At 47.7% G+C, this 17,623-nt stretch overlaps 1 protein-coding gene across 7 annotated transcripts in view; it reads left to right on the forward strand.

Moving 5' to 3' along the window:
• The first annotated feature begins 1,652 nt into the window (after window positions 1-1,652).
• Window positions 1,653-17,623, forward strand: part of TRAF3 (TNF receptor associated factor 3) — a 120,461-nt gene continuing 104,490 nt past the window's right edge. For 6 of the 7 annotated variants that reach the window (XM_064571629.1, XM_064571631.1, XM_064571630.1 and 3 more), the window contains exon 1: window positions 1,653-1,895. The gene's annotated coding sequence lies outside the window, so the exon portion shown is untranslated. Of the gene's footprint in view, window positions 1,896-2,114; window positions 2,215-17,623 lie in introns of those variants that run through there. The other variant, XM_064571632.1, reaches the window with a different exon arrangement.

The raw sequence follows: 17,623 nt of genomic DNA on the forward strand, positions 1-17,623 counted from the left end.
AGCCGGCCTGGGGACCTGCGAGGAGGTGGGCCTGCGCCTCGCAGGTCAGCGGCACCATACTGTCTCACGGGCGGGAGGGGACACCCCGGGCTCCGGAGGGGAGCCCGCCCCCAGGGGCCCTCGGCTCAGCGCAGGCCCGAGGGCTGCGGCCGGCCTGTCGCCCCGACACGGCTGCCGGATGGGGGGCGGGAAGGCAGCCATCTCGAGTTCTCTGCTCGGAGCTGCAAGAGCTGTGCCCTCCTGCGGCCCAAGCGGGCCTGGGTCCGGGGCGCAGGGCCCCCCCGCTGCCGTGGCTGGGGAACTGATGGAGCCAGACCCCATGGCGGCGGCCGCCTGTGCAGACGGTCCAGGGTTCCGGAACGTTCCAAGGGGAAGCTGCCGGAGGAGATGCTGGACTTCCTGCCTCTACTCACATGAGTCACGGAGAGATACCAGGAGGAAGCCTGGCCCGCGCGGCTCACGCTGGCCTCAGCTCCGGCCAGGGACCCTCAGAGGCCTTCTCGGAGAGCCCTTTCTGTTGCCCCAGTGTTGGCGTGTCCACATGGGTAGAGCTGGCCTGGAGCCCCCCCGAGAGAGGCCCCGCCAGGCGCGGTGCAGCCGCCGTAGAGGCCCAGGGGTACCGCTGGTGGCTTGGGGGGCAGCGGGGCCGCGGCCTCCGGAGAAGCGGGCGCCCTGGCTCGGGAGGCCGCCTCTGCGGCAGAGGCCCGGGCTCGACGCAGGAGGGCGGCGCGCGGGCGGCGCAGTCGCGCCCACTCGCGCCCACTCGGGCCGGAGGCGAGTCGGGGCACCTGTGGCACCCTGGCCACCCTGTCCCCCTCGACCGAGCGCGGCTTCCTGGGTGTGGGAGGAGCCCAGGGAGGAAGGAAAGGAGCTCCAGCCGAGCGAGTGCTCCGACGGCCCCTCTCAGTGACAGAGAGCAGAGGCCCAGACGGCTTGAGTCACCGTCAGCCCCACCCACCTGCGCGCGTGTGTGTGCGAGGGGCGCGTGTGTGCGCACGGCTGTGCGGGAGCGCGTGCCGGCCGGGCTGCGCAGGGGTGGGTGGTGCGAGGGAGGTGAGCGTGCCTGTGCCCAGGTGAGTGTGCGCGCGCCCGAGTGGCGCCGTGTCTAGGAGCGCGTGTCTGTGAGCCTGTGTCGGCCAGAGTGCGGGTGCGTGTGGGTGATGGCGAGCGTGCGTCTAGGGGCGCAGTCTGTGGGAGTGAGCGTGGCTGCGCGGGCGAGCCGGGTGACGCCATCGCTCCCGGCGCCACGGAACCTGCACCTTGGGGGCCCACACGCCGCTGCGTGGCTGGTTTTCTTTTTTTTTTACCCGGAAAGGGGGGACGGCGGGAGCGCGCGGCGGCCCGGGGGGCGGGGGCCGCGCCGAGCGAGGGGGCGGGCGGCGCGGCGGCGGCGCGGGGCGCGTCGGGGGCCGCCCGGCTCGCGCCGCGGCGCCGTTGCTAAGGCCGGCGGGCGGGCGCGGGGCGGGCGCGGGGCGGGCGGGCCTTAGCGACGGGCGGCGGGCGCGCGCGCTGGGGGCCGCGGGGCCGCGCGGGCCGCGGGCGCGTGGGGCGGCCGCGCTCGCCGGCTCCCGCGCTCCCACGCGCGCGCGGGCGGCGGGGGCGGGGCGGGCGCGCGCCGGGCGCGCTCCGGCGGCCGGCGGGGATTTCCAGCGCGCGAGAGGAAGTGCTGTGAGAGGGTGCGTGAGGGCGCGAGGGAGCGCGGCGCGGCGCGGCCGCCGCGTGCGCGAGCCGGGTTGCAGCCCAGCAGGGACTTTCCAGCCGGCGGCGGCGGCGGCGGCGGCCGCCGGCCCTTCCCCGCCCCCCGACATGGGGCTGCCCGGGGAGCAGGACGCTGCGGACCGCGGCGGAGGACGCGCCCGGCGCCCCTGAGCGGGCCGAGCGGGGCGGACCGCGGGGTAAGGGGCCGCGGCGTTGGCGGCGTTGGCGGCGTTGGCGGGCGGCGGCGGGCGGGCGGCTCCATCCCCGGCGGCCCCTTCCCGCGCCCTCGGCGGCGGCGGCGGCGGCGGCCCGGGGCCGGAGCGGGGCCGGAGCGGGGCCGGGGCGGAGCAGGCCCGGCGCCCGGCGGCGAGTGCCCGCTGCGGCGCCGCCTCGCCCCCGCCCGCCCCCCGAGCGCCTCAACTTCGGAAAACTTTGTCCTCGAGGCCGGGCCCGGGGCCCGCGGGCCGGGCTGCCCGCAGCTTTTCAGGAAACGGGGTGCCGAGGCCTCTCGAAAGCGTGAGTCCCGCGGGCTGGGAGAGCCGGCATCTGCTGCGGGGCGCTGTGTTTTCGCGGCGGGAGGGACGCTCCGGCTCGGGGGTCTGCACCCGCTGACGTGCTCGCCTGGGGCCGGCGCCGGGTGGGATTTTTTTAAGCCATTATTTAAAAGTTTGTACTGAGTCATTCCTCTGCAGATGAGCCTCTGACTGATTCATAATCGGGGAACTGCAGTGGCCTCGAAGGCAGGCGGGTACTGGGCTCCGGTTTTGGGCAAAACGCACACATTCCACCTTTGATTAATAGCAAAGGTCAGGCTGGGCTCCCAGAGGTGCAAAAAACGAAAACGATCCGTGCCACGGTGTTTAAAATTTCATCTTGAGGCGCCAGGCTATGGCTCGCGTACGCTTTGCCACGTTTTCACACTGTCACCCCGTTTGGGGACATCTGTTCAATATTTGGACCTGTAGAGAGGATTCTGCGTGGAACATTCTTTACCCTTAATCTGAAGACATAGCGACAAAATGGAAATGGATGAACTGTCGTGGACGTGCCTTGAAATTTAAGAACCCTTCAGATAGTGGGCCGTTGAAGGAAACAGCTTTATTTCACGTTTTTCCTGCTAAGCTCTGAATCAGATTTCAGAGGGAGATACGGTGTGTGTGTGTGTGTGTGCGTGTGCGTGTGCGCGCGCGTGTGTTCATTTATTTTTGTGGAGTCATAAAGGCTGTACCGAGTAGCGTTACCTTACTGCTTCTTAATTTACATTCACAGCATACAACTGAGGAGGAGCCATAATTTTTTTTTTTTTTTCTGGCATTTGCCGTGAATACACGCTGGTGAAGCTTTTGGAAACGTATTCTGTGATCTTCTATATTACCTATAAAATCCTTATTTAAAGAAATGAGCAGGCGGACCATCCAGTTGGTGCTAAAAAATCTTCGCGTGTCTTTCCCATCTTTGAAAATGGCCTGTTAAAAAGACTGCATCATGTGTAGGATGTCTGGCAAAACAGTGCACAGCCATTCTGTTTTCAAGTGAAAGGGGATATTTGCCTTTTTACCCTGTTGTGAATGTATAGATATATATTTAGAATTAGTGGAAAGATGAAAAATTCCTTGGCCAAGCAAAATAAGCCTTACTGGTATGGAAACTGGAAAATATATAAGATTGGAAATCCTTGTGAGTAGATGCTCGTGGCAGACACCCTGACAGACCTGGGATTCCGGCATCACTAGTTAAAATCAGCCCCCATCACGCATGAGGTTTAAGACGTTGAGGTGTCTCAGCCAGACGCCATCTGTTCCAGCTGTCACAGTGCAGAAGCCAGGAAAGCAGAGAGAACTGGCAGGGAGAAGTCCAGCATTTTTTTTTTTTTTTTTTTAAGACATTCATGTGAATTTTTCTGTGAGGGGAAAGAAGACCAATTATTTTCCTTGGAACTCTATTCATGAATTTTGGAATTAATAAGATGGCCTCACTTAATGAGACTGGTGTAAACACATTCCGCTGGAAACAGGCAATAGCAGTGGTCAGTTGTTTCTCTTAATCCCGTCAAAATATTCCTGCTCTTGTTCATGCGTTGAAGAAGGTCTTTCATTTAACTGAAACACCTGGGCTGCTGCTTGCTGTTTTCCCCTGTGTTTGGGATTTTGATTCTATAAACATCCCTGCTAGAATCCCTTTATTTTTTAACTGTGCAAAGCTGAGAAAGGCCTTTCTGGGGTATTGTCAGGATAGATATGCTAATGAACTGAGGAGGAGAATGATTTATCACTCCCTTAAAGTCCTTCTCTGATGTTAAAGCTGTACTTCAACAAAGATAAAACTGTCACTGTGGTGTTGCAAGTCTGGGCTGGCTCAAGCAAACAAAGGAAATTGCGTTAAATTTGCCCATCTCTGTTTTCTCATCTTCGTATAGCAGGACTCTCCAAACAGCAAGTGATCTGAACTATCAAGTATTACGCAATAGCTGAGTTTCCTTGCCATGGTGATTTAAGAACTGTTAACTTGCTAGAGGAGACATCTTATGACCAAGGGCCCCTGTGTTGATTCCATAGAGTCAAGACCCCTTGTGTGCTTTTTTACAAGTGCTGGTAGAGGAAGAAATACTATTTTTTTGGTGGGGTGGTGGGGGAGAGTCATAATATTGACTTCACATACTGACAGAAACTGGGAAGGGAGTTACTGAGGGAGAAAGAAGGAAGTGAGGCCGGTGGATCTGGAAGGTGACCAGAGAGAGGCAGTCGAGGCCTAACTGTGGAGGTGATGCTTAAGCTTGTTCTGAGCGGGAGGAGTAGAGCCAGAGGGAGAGGCCAGATTCCTGTGGGCAGGAGGGCAGTAGAGAGGTGAATGGGGGAAGGTGCCACTTGCATCATAGCTAGAGGCTTTGGGTCCAAAGGAGGCAATGGACATAGAAGAAAATGTAATTTTAAACAGAAAGGAAAAATGTAAGAAAACTACGTGTGCCTGAGTAGTATTCATGATTCATAATTAACTAAAAAATACAAAACGGCTTTCTCATTTTGAAGAGGCTTTACTGACTGACTGTGTTCGGCACAACACTATGTTAGAGGAGTGGGGGGTGGGGAACTGACCAACCTAGGAAGGAGGGGTGAGGTTTTTATCGTTAAGCAGTGAAATTTCTTGCGGCGAAAATTTTTTGTCTCACTGTGCAGACACCTTGGGCTGAGGGTGGCAGGTAGTAAGATGTCATAAATGTAGGTGACTGTTGGTTTCTCACAACTCCAAAAATCAGGTGGGAATCTCTTGCTGAATTCTGTGTCCCTCAAGATGAGTGGATCATTAACTGGGAGTTGGGAATCTTTTTCTCATCCAACTTAATGTTCAATTAATGTGCCTTGAGTTCCCATAATGTTCTTGTTACAGAGCTAGGATGAGTGCGATACAGCACCTGCCTTTAAGGAAGGGAGATGCCTGAAACCACGGGTATTGGACCAAGACAGCACCAGGACTGAAGCTTGTGGCAGGAAGAGTGAGCAAAAGTGGAAATTTACCACCCTACCCTCAAGGAACTGGTGCTCAGCTGGAGAGGGAAGCCCCACCAGGAGGAATCTTAAGTAGTCATAAAATGTAGGCTAAAGTGAATTAGTGGATTGTGTGAAAGACTGGAAGCATGGTGGGAATTCAGGAAAGGGGAAGCTTTTGGCTGGCTGGGGGTAGTCGGGGAAGGCGTCTGGGAGGCGGGTGTGGAGCCCCAGCATCAGGGAGGCCATTGGCCTCTTGCAGGACCCTTTGAATGGCAGGAAGAGGATTTCTCACTACCCCCTGTGTTTTGGTAAGATGAGATCTGACAGTTTGCTCTCCTGTCACTTCTTGCCAGTTAGACACAGTGCTGGTGATGCTGCCGGTCAGTGGATTTCCAGTTGTGATGCTTCCTGTGCTGTCCTCTAGCTCTTAACCAGGAGCTCGAGTGGGTCAGGCAGTATGCTGCCGGAAAGGGCCCGGGCTGCGCCGGGAAGCAGAGCGGTGGATGGGCAGCACACTGCGCTCTCTCCTGTTTTTGTTGTGGGTCGAGTCTCAAAAGGTGGGGGGGGGGGGGAGGGGTATAAATGTTAATAAAAAGCACCTGCTCCTCAGGAACTTGCCCCCCGCCCCCACCCCCACCCCCGTCAACCTACTGCCCTGTCATCTGTGCTGCAGTGACCTAAATCTCTTTAATTCTCAAGAAATAAAAAAGTCGGGTCCTATAATTTCATTTCATGATTTACGTTTTTCTAGAGCTTGTTCTGTGCTGATTTTAACTATGTTATTTTTTTAATGGAGGTGATTGGGTAACTTTTTATGAGGTCATTCTACCAAGAAAGATACCAGGCCTGCTGTTCTGATACTCTGATTTCCTTTCCAATTTAAACACTGACTCTAGGGCAAAACCCAAAAGCCTGTTTATTGGAAACTTGGTTCCTTAAATGGAGAGAAAAGCTAAATTGATAAACCAAGTAGGATAATAAAATCTTTAGGACAACAGTAGTATCAGAGTGGTAAAACCTGAGTCTCCAGGAGTCATGATAATTACAGTGAAGGTTTTCAGAGACTGGCTTTGTACTCTGGAAGGTTAATGCCCAGTAGGAGGCCTGCATACACTGGAGGTGATGAGGGCCCCATTAGGCCTCTCCTGTCAGTGTTTGTGTCCAGAACTGCAGGTTTGGGAGAGAGAAGAAACGCGCCAGATGCCCACACAGTGATTCCGTGTGGTTTGGCTGCTAACACCTGCAGGCGGGCGGGCCTCGTAGCTGCCTCCCTTGACTGTGCCCCCCTCTTCTGTCAGGCTTAGCTCCCTGGTTTGTTGCATTAAGAGGCTTGTATGATGGGAGACTTCATTTGACATTGTGACTTCCCTGGGTGCTTTTAATGACTTAGAAAGGAAGAACAGGAAAACTACTTCGTGTCTTTCCCTGCTCAGTAATGCCCTGAAGTCACAGCTTTATTCTAGAAATTAAATTCTTTCCTTTTTGGATTAATACAGCCTGATGTTTTGAGATGTTATTATAGGGCAAATTAAATGTTCTGATTTCAGATGGCTTTTGTGTGTGAGAAAGGGCATGGCATGGCTTTAGTATGTCTCAAGCCCTTAATGGGAGTCTAGGCCTGTTGAGTTTTAGCTTTAATTTTTTTTTTAATTTATTTTTTATTTTTTAAGTAATCTCTGCACCTAACATGGGGCTTGAACTCACGACCCTGAGATCAAGAGTCGCATGTTCTGGGGCGCCTGGGTGGCTCGTTGGTTAAGCGACTGCCTTCGGCTCAGGTCATGATCCTGGAGTCCCAGGATTGAGTCCCGCATCGGGCTCCCTGCTCGGCAGGGAGTCTGCTTCTCCCTCTGACCCTCCCCCTTCTCATGCTCTCTCTCTATCTCATTCTCTCTCTCAAATAAATAAATCAAATCAAAAAAAAAAAAAAAAGAGTCGCATGTTCTATGATTGAGCCAGCCGGGCGTCCTTTCTTTATCTTAAATTTTAATACAGATTTTATGTCGTACTCAATAATAGGTCCGATTTTTTAAAAATATAAACACACTTTTTTTTTTTTTAAGATTTTATTTATTTATTCATGAGAGATAGAGAAGCAGAGGCAGAGGGAGAAGCAGGCTCCCCGCGGAGCAGGGAGCCCGATGCGGGACTCGATCCCAGGACCCTGGGATCATGACCTGAGCTGAAGGCAGACGCTTAACAGACTGAGGCACCCAGGCGTCCCATAACACACTTTGTCTCCCAAATTTTTGAGTATAGTTAATTCTCCAAAAGATGCATTTCGTTTGTCCTTGGCTTCCCTAGGATTCCCGAGGGCTTCCCTGGCATCCTACCATGTGTCCCTGGAGCTGTCCATTCCCCAGCTTGAGAAGGGGAGGATCTGAATGCCAGTCCTGCCCTCTGTACTTGGGCAGGCTCTTGGTTCTCTCTGAATAGGTTTCCCCATCTTTAAAATGGGGTAGAAAGCACCATGCACATCACATGCTTGTTATGAGTGAAATGGACAATAAAGCATTCTACTGATGTTAATTTTTTTTTTTTTTCTAAGAGAGGGAGAGGGGGAGGGAAAGAGAGAGAGAATCTTGAGCAGGCTCCATGCCCAATGCTGAGCCTGATGCAGAGCTCGATCTCACCACCCTGAGATCATGAACTGAGGTGAAATCAAGAGTCAGTGGAATGAGCCACCCAGGTGCCCCTGGTGTTAATTTTCATAACAATAACTACTAATACAATAGCTAGTCAAGATGTAGTAGAATAAGAATGTTAAGATCTTAAAATATGAACATAATATGTCTTTGCCGGGGGTATAGCTCAGTGGTAGAGCATTTGACTGCATGATATGTCTTTGCCTATGGTAAGGACTGTGGAGACTTTCTAGTCAAATTCCCTCTTTTTATATGGGAGGCTTGGAGTGTTTGGGTTAGTAACTGTCCCAAGTCAGGTAATGGCAAAGCATGGACTGTTGACCCAGACTAGAGTTTTTTCTTTACATTCTTCACTTGTCAAGATTTGCCCCAGGGAACCTGCTTGGCCTCTGTTCCAACTTAGGAGAATTGACAGTTATTTGATCAGCACACATTTGAGAGCTTAGGAGCTATGCCAGATGTCAAAGCTAAATAGTCAAGTAAGATGCTGTATGATGGCCATCCTCAAGGAGCTTCTGTAAGGTGGTGAGCCAGAAGAGCCTGTGGGTTATGGCACAGTGTGGTAGATGCTGTGAGCTGCTGAGGGAGCGTGGGGTGCCGTGTAATGTGTAATGACTGGGGGGTTAGGAGGTGTTTTCCGGGGAGAACAAGCATGAGCAAGCTTGCAGAAGAGGAAGAGCATTCGCTGGCAGAGCTGCATGTCAGAGGGCCCATGAGTCTGAAGCTGTTCCCCACGGCTGTGTTTCAGGGAGAAGGCTCAGGAACTGGGAACTGGCTGCCTTTGGGGGCCACCTCTGTGCCAGCCTAACTTTTGAAGTAAGAATCATTCCCATTTTACAGATGAGAATAACGAAGAGCAATAGACTCCATAGAGTTTGTGTTTTCATTACTGTGCCGTGTGGTCAGTTTAAGCCGAATTATAATCCAGTTTTGGATTTTGTTCGCATTCTAGACTTTTTAGTTTTGCTTCCAGATTCTAGTGTTTTAGTTTTGCTGCTATGCAGTGCTTTTTAAAGAAATTGTATATTTTTCCAGCATATGTTTTTCATATGCGGCCTTTCCTTTCCTTTAACATCTGCTTTGCCTGTATTGACTTATTTTTCTAGCCGGTCTTCCCTCCATTCCTTCTTTCTCTTTTGAGTTATCTTCTTATAGCAGCAGTATTGCATTCAGTATCCTTTAACAAATTCGGTTAAGACGTTCTTTACCCTTGTGGCTCAAATGTTGCTTACATCTTGCTGAGTAGCAGTCCCAAACCGGACTTACTAATGTGTTTTCTTTCCCCTTTCCCTCTCTTAATTTACATTGAAACTGGTAGTCTAGTAATAATGATAGTATTTAGTCATTATGTCTTTATAGAGTTTTACAAACATTAGCTTGTTAGTGGTGAACAAGTCCCCGAGGCCTGGGCACTCTGTAGAGAGTGTAATGATTGCAGCCCAGTGCAGTCAAACTTCTACCCATTCATCTGGAATGTAATTATAACTACAGATTACTTACGGGAGTATAAGATAAAGGCAAGGAAGCCTTCTCCAGATTTAGCAAGAAAATGATGTTGTTGACTATTTTGGAGAAGATTTTTTGTGGCTCTTCTGCTAGAACGGCTGTACAGTTTTGAACACAGAACCAGGAGGGGTCAGTGATGGCTGGATTGGGGCGAGGAGGCTGGTTGCATAGGCCTTGGTAGCACCAGGAAGGGTTGTGCATACTGGCACGCAGCTGGACGCCGAGGCCACGAGGTTATGTTTCTGGCGTGGTAGAGGGTAGATTCCATAGTTCTTAACACTAGTTGGGCTTTTTGGGTGCATGCCACAGCACTGGATAGCAAAGACCTCATGTTTCTGGAGCCTGCTCTGCCTTCTTCAGATTGAGGAATGTTCTGGTGCATCTTGGATGGGTCTCTAGTGTTGAGATGACAAGCTTCTCAAGGACAGGGTCACTTCATCATATTTTCAGTCTAGCCTAAGATGTGCTCTGTAAAAATGAGACGAATTTATGTATGGAAGGAGTATGGGTTTGAAATCAGACCCGATTTGAATTCTGGTCCTTCCTTTAGCTAACTATGGTGGTAAGTTACTTACCCTTTCTGAACCTCAATTTTCTCATTGATGAAAAGGTAGTTTTGAGGAATAAAAGTGAGAATATGAGTGAATGTGAGAACCTATCATATCATAAGTGGTAATTCCTCTCTTTCCTTTCCTGAGTGATTTCCTAAAGGGAAAATATGCCTTGCTAGCAAGGTGAATGACAGGCTCTCTTAGAGTATGGCTTGGCCCTGAAAGCTACAAGGTAAGTGTAGAAGCAGCATATTATTGGACTATAAAGAAATTATTCGTAATAAAGAGTAAAATGATTTTTAGAAAAGGAATTTTTGCATGTGATGATTTTTGATAAAATTTTTTTTTTTTAAGATTTTATTTATTTATTTGAGAGAGAGAGAGCACAAGAGAGGGGAGAGGGAGAAGCAGACTCCCTGCTGAGCAGGGAGCCCGATGCGGGACTCGATCCCGGGACTCCAGGATCATGACCTGAGCCGAAGGCAGTCACTTAACCAACTGAGCCACCCAGGCGCCCGTTTTTGATAAAATTTATATTTAATTTTAGTACGTTATTTTCTTTTATTATTTAGCAGAATAACATTCTTCAATTCATTCCAGTCTCTGTTCAAATGTCACTTCTTCCAGGAGGTCGTCCCTGAACACCCTAATTAAAATACTCCGTGCTGTAACTCTAGTCTCTTACCTTGCTTTTTAAATTCGTAGCAGAAAATTTTTGTTCATCATCTTAAGCCATATACTAGAGAAGTGCCTGGTGTGTGGTAGGTACTCAAGTATTCGTATGGATGAATCAATATATTATAGTCTAACCACATTTTCTTTTATTGAGGCAAAATTCACAGAACATGCAATTAACCATTTTAAGTGTGCAGTTCAGTAGTACTTAGCATATTCACAGTGTTGTGCAACCACCAGCTTTGTCTAGTTTCAAAACTTTTTCATCACCCCATTAAATAATCTTATACCCATTAAGTAATCATTCCCCATTCTCTCTTCCTCCCGACCCCTGGGAACCTCTAATCTGCTTTCTGTCTAAGGATTTGCCTTCTCTGGACATTTCATATAAAAGGGATCATACAGTGTGTGACCTTTTATGTCTCGCTTCTTTCACTTAGTGTAATGTTTTTGAGGTACAGCTACATTGTAGCGTGTATAAGTATTTTGTTCCTTTTTATGGCTGGATAATATTCCATTGTGTGTGTGTATACCACAAATTATCCATTCATCCACTGATGAACGTTTAGATTGTTTTCCCCTTTTGGCTATTATGAACAATGCATGCAAGTTTCTGTGTAGACAATGTGTTTTCATTTCTCTTGTGTGAAATACCTAGGAAATGGAATTGCTGGGTCATACAATAATTCTGTGTTTAACTTATTTCTACAAGCAATGTACTAGGTTCCAATTTCTGTACATCTTCGCCAACATGTATGTATGTATGTATGTACATAAGCTATTCTGGTGGATGTAAAGTGGTATTTTCATTATAATTTTGTATTTCCTTAATGACCAGTGATATTGAACATCTTTGAATTGTAGGTCTTTTTTTGGAGTGATATCCATTCAAACCCTCTGCCCATGTTTTATTTATTTTTTTTAATTAATTTATTTTTTAAAGATTTTATTTATTTATTTGAGAGAGAGAATGAGATAGAGAGAGCATGAGAAGGGGGAAGGTCAGAGGGAGAAGCAGACTCCCCGCCGAGCAGGGAGCCCGATGCGGGACTCGATCCCAGGACTCCAGGATCATGACCTGAGCCGAAGGCAGTCGCTTAACCAACTGAGCCACCCAGGCGCCCTCTGCCCATGTTTTAGTTGGGTTGTTTATCTTTTTGTTGTTGGGTTGTAAGAGTTCTTTATATATTTTAAATATTAAACCCTAATTAAGTATGTGGTTGACAAATATTTTCTTCCATTCTGGAGGTGTTTTTTTCACATGCTTAATAAATGCCCTTTAATGCACAGAAGTTCTTAATTCTGATAAGGGTCAATTTATTTTTTTTCTTTTTGTTGCTTGTGCTTTAGGTATCAAATCTGAGAATCTGTTGCCAAATCTGAGGTCATGAAGATTTATCTCTATATTTTATAGTTTTAGCTCTTCTATTTAGGTCTTTGATCCATTTTGAGTTAATTTTTATATATGGAGTGAGCTAGGAGTCCCACTTCATTCTTCTTTTTTTTTTTAAGATTTTATTTATTTATATGAGAGAGAGAATGAGATAGAGAGCATGAGGGGGGGGAGGGTCAGAGAGAGAGGCAGACTCCCCGCCGAGCAGGGAGCCCGACGTGGGACTCGATCCTGGGACTCCAGGATCATGACCTGAGCCGAAGGCAGTCGCTTAACCAGCTGAGCCACCCAGGCGCCCCCACTTCATTCTTTTGTATGTGGTTATACACTTGTCCCAGCACCGTGTGTTGGACTATTCTTTCTCCATTGGATGGTCTTGGCACCCTTGTTGGAAATCAGTTGGCCATGGATGTTTGAATTTATTTTTTGGACTCTCAGTTCTGTTCTCTTGGTCTGTATGTCTGTTCTTATGCCAGTGTTTTAATTACTGTAGCTTTGTAGAAAGTTTTGAGGTAGTAAGAGAAGTATGAGTCTTTCAACTCTATTTTTCTTTTTCAGTATTGCTTTGACTACTTGGGACCTCTTGCGGCTTCATATTAATTTGAGGATCAGTTTTTCTCTTTCTGCAAGAAAAGGTCATTGGAATTTTGATCAGGATTGCATTGAATCTGCTTTGGGGAGTTGCCATTGTAACAATACTAAGTCTTCAGATCCATGATTGTGGGGTGTCTTTTCACTTATTTACATCTTTAATTTCTTTTAGCAAGATTTTGTAGTGTCAGCGTACGAATCTTTTACCTCCTTGGTTAAATTTATTCCTAGATATTTTGTTCTTTTGGATGTTTTTTACATGGAATTGTTTCCTTAATTTTCTTTCAGATTATTCATTGCTAGTGTATAAAAACACAACTGATTTTTGTGTGGTGATCATACACCCAGACTTTGCTGAATTTGGTTATTACCTCTAGTAGTTTTCTTTTCTTTTCTTTTTTTTTAAGATTTTATTTATTTATTTGACAGAGACACAGCAAGAGAGGGAACACAAGCAGGGGGAGAGGGAGAGGGAGAAGCAGGCTTCCCGCTGAGCAGGGAGCCCAATGTGGGGCTCAGTCCCAGGACCCTGGGATCATAACTTGAGCCAAAGGCAGATGCTTAATGACTGAGCCCCCCAGGCGCCCCCTCTAGTAGTTTTCTGGGGTTTATGGGATTTTCTATATATAGATTCATGTCATATGCAAATAGGGATAGTTTATCTCTTTCTTTCCAATTTGGATACCTTTTTTTTTTTTTTTTCTTTTTCTTGCCTAATTGCTCTAGCTACCACTTCTATAGTGTTGAATAGCAGAAGTGAAAGCAGACATCCCTATCTTGTTCCTGGTCTTAGGGGAAGGTTTTCAGTCTTTCACCATTGATTATGAACTTAGGTGTGGGTTGTTTGTTTTGTTTTGTTTTTTAATAGATGCCCTTTATCATGTTAAGGAAGTTCCCTTCAGTTCCTACTTGGCTGAGTGTTTTATCATGAAAGGATGTTGCGTTTTTGTCACATGCTTTCTGTGTGTCTATTGATATGATCATGTGGTTTTTTCCCCCCTTATTCTATCAGTGTGGTGTATTTACGTTAATTGATTTTGGTATGTTGAACCACACTTGCTCTCCTGGGATAAATCTCACTTTGCCGGGGTGTATCATCCTTTTACTGTCTTGTTGGATTTGATTTGCTAATATTTTGTTGAGATTTTTACATCCAAGTTCATAAGGGATATGGGTTTTTAGTTTTCTTGTGGTATCTTTGTCTGGCTTTTGTATCAGGATACCAACTGCATTTTGATTGGACATCCTATTTCTTCAGAATTTTGAAAACTTTCCTGTCCTCAGTAGTGTGTAGAAAATTCAAGAAGGGTTTTGAAGCAGACAGGATGATGATGATCATGGCACATACCTCCCCGCTTCCCAACACAAGGCTGCCCTTCATGGCCTATCACTGGGAAAATCCTGGCTGACATGACCACCATAACTCTGTGTCCACCAGTGGAGAAGGGAGGAGGGGACACTATTCCTGTTGCCAGGACAGGAGAGAGATATGCTTGTCATTTTCTGAAAAAGCTACAGATTGTCCCAGATAATGACTGCTGAGTAACAAACTGTCCTAAGCATCAGTGACCTAAAACAGCAGTAATCTATTTTTAGATCTCATGGTCCTGTGAGTTGATCAGGCAGGGTTCAGCTGGGTGATTCTTCTGCTCTGTGTGGCATTAACCTAGGTCACTCACTGGTGTTTATCTGGCATCTGGCCTGGAGTCCAACATGGCTGGATGGTTGGAAGGCCTGGCTTAGTGGTTCTTCCCTTTCCAGGTACTGTCAGGGCCTCTGCAGATGGCCTCTCTGCCAGGGTGGGTGGACTTCTTACCTGGCAGCCTAGGACTCCTACAGTGAGTTTTCTGGGAGAGGAAGCAGAGGCTGACGCATTGGTGCACCATTATCCCTGCTCTGTTCTATTGGTCGAAGAACCCGCAAGGTACTCCCGGTTTAAATAGGGAGAGGGGACACATTGCCTAGCTCTTATTGAAAGGAGTGTCAAGGAATTTGTGGCCCTCGTTAACCCACTGTATGTGTAGTGGTTCGGTTCTAGTGCTATCAGCAGTGTGGGTTGTATATACTTTGTAAGACAGGCTTTTGTGGGCTAAAATGGAAACCCCAACTGTTGTGTGTTATCTGTTTTCTGTGAGAAAATGCATTCTGTGTTCTCAACCAAGAATTCATGAATAAAATTTTGGAATACACCCATTCATAAAATGGTAATAAAATGTAGGTTTTTTCTACTTAATCAGCAGGCATCCTTGATCATATGTTTGTCAGGAGTTTTTCAAGTACAACTTTGGGTCTGTAAATTTTCCCTTCCTGTTAGTTCATTTATTTTTTATTTAATTCTTTTTAAATTTTGAATAGGCTTCATGCCCAGCGTGGAGCCCAAGGTGGAGATTGATCTCATGACCCTGAGATTAAGACTTGAGCTGAGATCAAGAGTCTGACACTTAACTGACTCAGCCACCCAAGCGCCCCTCCTATTAGTTCATTTAAAAAAATTATTTGAAAATTCACTTTCATTTTGAAGAGTATTGTGGAATTGAAGTTTGTATTTCTTTCTGTTCTTAAAAAAAGCTCCATTGAGAAAAAATTAGTAAGCCTACATATCCTAAATTTCCTGTGTTCACCCTATCATTCTAGTAAATCCCCGAGAGACTTATTAGAATTAAGTTATGGCTGTTTATGTAGAAAAGTGTGGGATAATTTGACAGCTTGTGAAGAGGTGTGTACACATTAGTTGTAACATGGAAGTCGCATTTTCTGTAAACCCTGCTTTCTCAGCCTTTCTCAGCGGATTGTTGCAACACTATTTGAGCAAGCAAATGTGATGAGGTCATAGAGGAGTGAGAGAGTAGATTTAAATAACGAAAGAAGAAATCTGCATCTGTATGGGGACTGATGAGGGTGGAGAGGGGAAGAGCTGTGTCTGTGTTCCCTGTGGGCCCTTTGCTTGCAGCTGCACAGAGAGCCCTGCCAGATAGAGCACGGCCATTACTGCATCCCTGGCCAGGAGGCCAGCCACCATGTGAGCTGCCCGGTCCTGTTTCCCATGCATACTGTGCCTTTGTTTCCAAATACCCATCACTTCTGGGCATCTAACCACCTGTTCAAAGTAGGCATGAATGAAGAGAAACAACCTCTTTAATTGGGTGATACACCAGAGTGCCTGACTAGTGCACGAAATTTCAGGGAGTCCTGGGAGTTCCTGAATCCTCTTCTGTCATGCCTGAGGTCAAGGGCCTGTGGTCTAGATGGTCTGAGGACTTTTATAGCAGTGACGTTTCATGCACACACATGCCCATTTCTCATTCTGCCCTTTTAGGAATTCCAAAAGTGTGCTGACCTTTGACATAGCATCAGGAGAAAATACTTGCTCTCTGCATGTCTTTGGGGATGCTTCTTTTGATAGCACTTGCCTTTTTCACTCACCATCACCTTCAAGATTCTCTACACCATAATGTGGTGACTGTGGCCTGGAGGTGACCAGCATCGGGGCTGAGGAAGGGTAATGAAACTGGAGGATTGGGGAGGGTGGTAACCCAGACAGGGAGGATGGGGCCAGGAGGGCAGCGGCATTTCACACAGTTGATAATGTTGCCTGTCTTCTCTCTGCTGTGGTTCATATAAACAGGGTGTTTACTTGTGTTAAGATAAATTAAGATAGTTACCCTTGCTTTTCATTTTGTCTTAGGGTTCTTGGGAACTGCATCAGATTTTAGTCACTTTTGCTTGGAGTGGAATATATAAGGTATAGTTTAACCTGAACCAATTGTCTGTGAGGCATCTTCATTGAGGTCCCAATTCTGCATATGAAAAAAGGCTCTTAAAGCTTTGACATTGTTTTTTTTTTTTAAGATTTTATTTACTTATTTGAGAGAGAGAAAGTGAGCACAAAGGGAGAGTGAGAGGGAGAAGTAGGCTCCCCACTGAGCAGAGAGCCTGACACAGGGCTCCATCCCAGGGCCCTGGGATCATGACCTGAGTCGAAGACAGATGCTTAACCGACTGAGCCACCCAGGTGCCCCAAACTTTGACATTCTGTTCTTCTAAGTGTAACACTACAAGTGTAAAAGTTTCTAAAATATATAGAATGGTGGAAAGCATGGAAGAATATTTGTTGGTGCTGGAGAGGTTGAGTAAAGGAGCTGGTGGCCTCCCTGCGGTGGGGGGGACAAAAGATTTAAGTAGGAGTCGGGCCCCACAAGCTAGGCCCCACCAGTCTTTGTGACCCTGGGCAAATTGTTTAACCTTTAAAGCCCCTGTCTGCTTTCATGGTAGTTGGCTTAAGGGCCAAGATTGAGGTGCCAGCCAGGTCAGTTTCCGGTTGAGGGCTCTCTTCCTGGCTTGCAGATGGCCTCCTTTTAACTGTATCCTCACATGGTGGGGAGTGAGAGACAGGAAGCAAGCTTTCTTCTGTTGGCCCTTAATTACCTGCCAAAGGCCCATCTCCAGACACATCACAGTAGGAGTTAGAGTGCCACTAGATAAATTTTGAGGGCCATAATTCAGACCATACATAGTATTCTGCCCTCGACCCCCCAAATTCATGTCCATCTCACATACAAAATACATTCATTCCATCCCAGCAGCCCCATAATCTTAATATAACCTATAAAGTCCGCAGTCTCATCTAAATATCTAAATCAGATGTGGGTGAGCCTCGAGGTATGAATTCATCTTGAGGCTGAATTCCTCTCCCAACTGTGAACCTATGAAACCATGTAAGTTAGGAGCTTCGAAAATGTAATGGGGCAGGCATAGAATAGCTGTTCCCATTTTGAAAGGGAGAAATAGGAAAGAAGGCAGGTCCCAAGCACGTCGACACTTAGCCAGGCAAGTTCCATTAGATCTTAAGGCTTGAGAAGAACCTCTTTGGTTTGATTCCCTGCTTTGTCGACCCTTTGGGGTGGAGGTCCTGCCTCTTCTGGGTGGGGGTTGTGGCCTCAAGTCTCTAGGCGACTGCCATCTGGCCTGTTGAAATTTGGTGGTGGCCACCCACCTTGGAAACTGAGGAGGTGACCCTGAGGATCTCTGCATGGCCTAAAAAGCAGGGGGTGGTGCAGGTTACAGGATGAGTGAGTTAGC

The sequence above is a fragment of the Mirounga angustirostris genome, unplaced genomic scaffold, assembly GCF_029215605.1.
Source record: "Mirounga angustirostris isolate CCGP_5_RB_7025 unplaced genomic scaffold, mMirAng1.0.hap1 SCAF_9, whole genome shotgun sequence".
In the NCBI taxonomy this organism is placed as follows: domain Eukaryota; kingdom Metazoa; phylum Chordata; class Mammalia; order Carnivora; family Phocidae; genus Mirounga; species Mirounga angustirostris.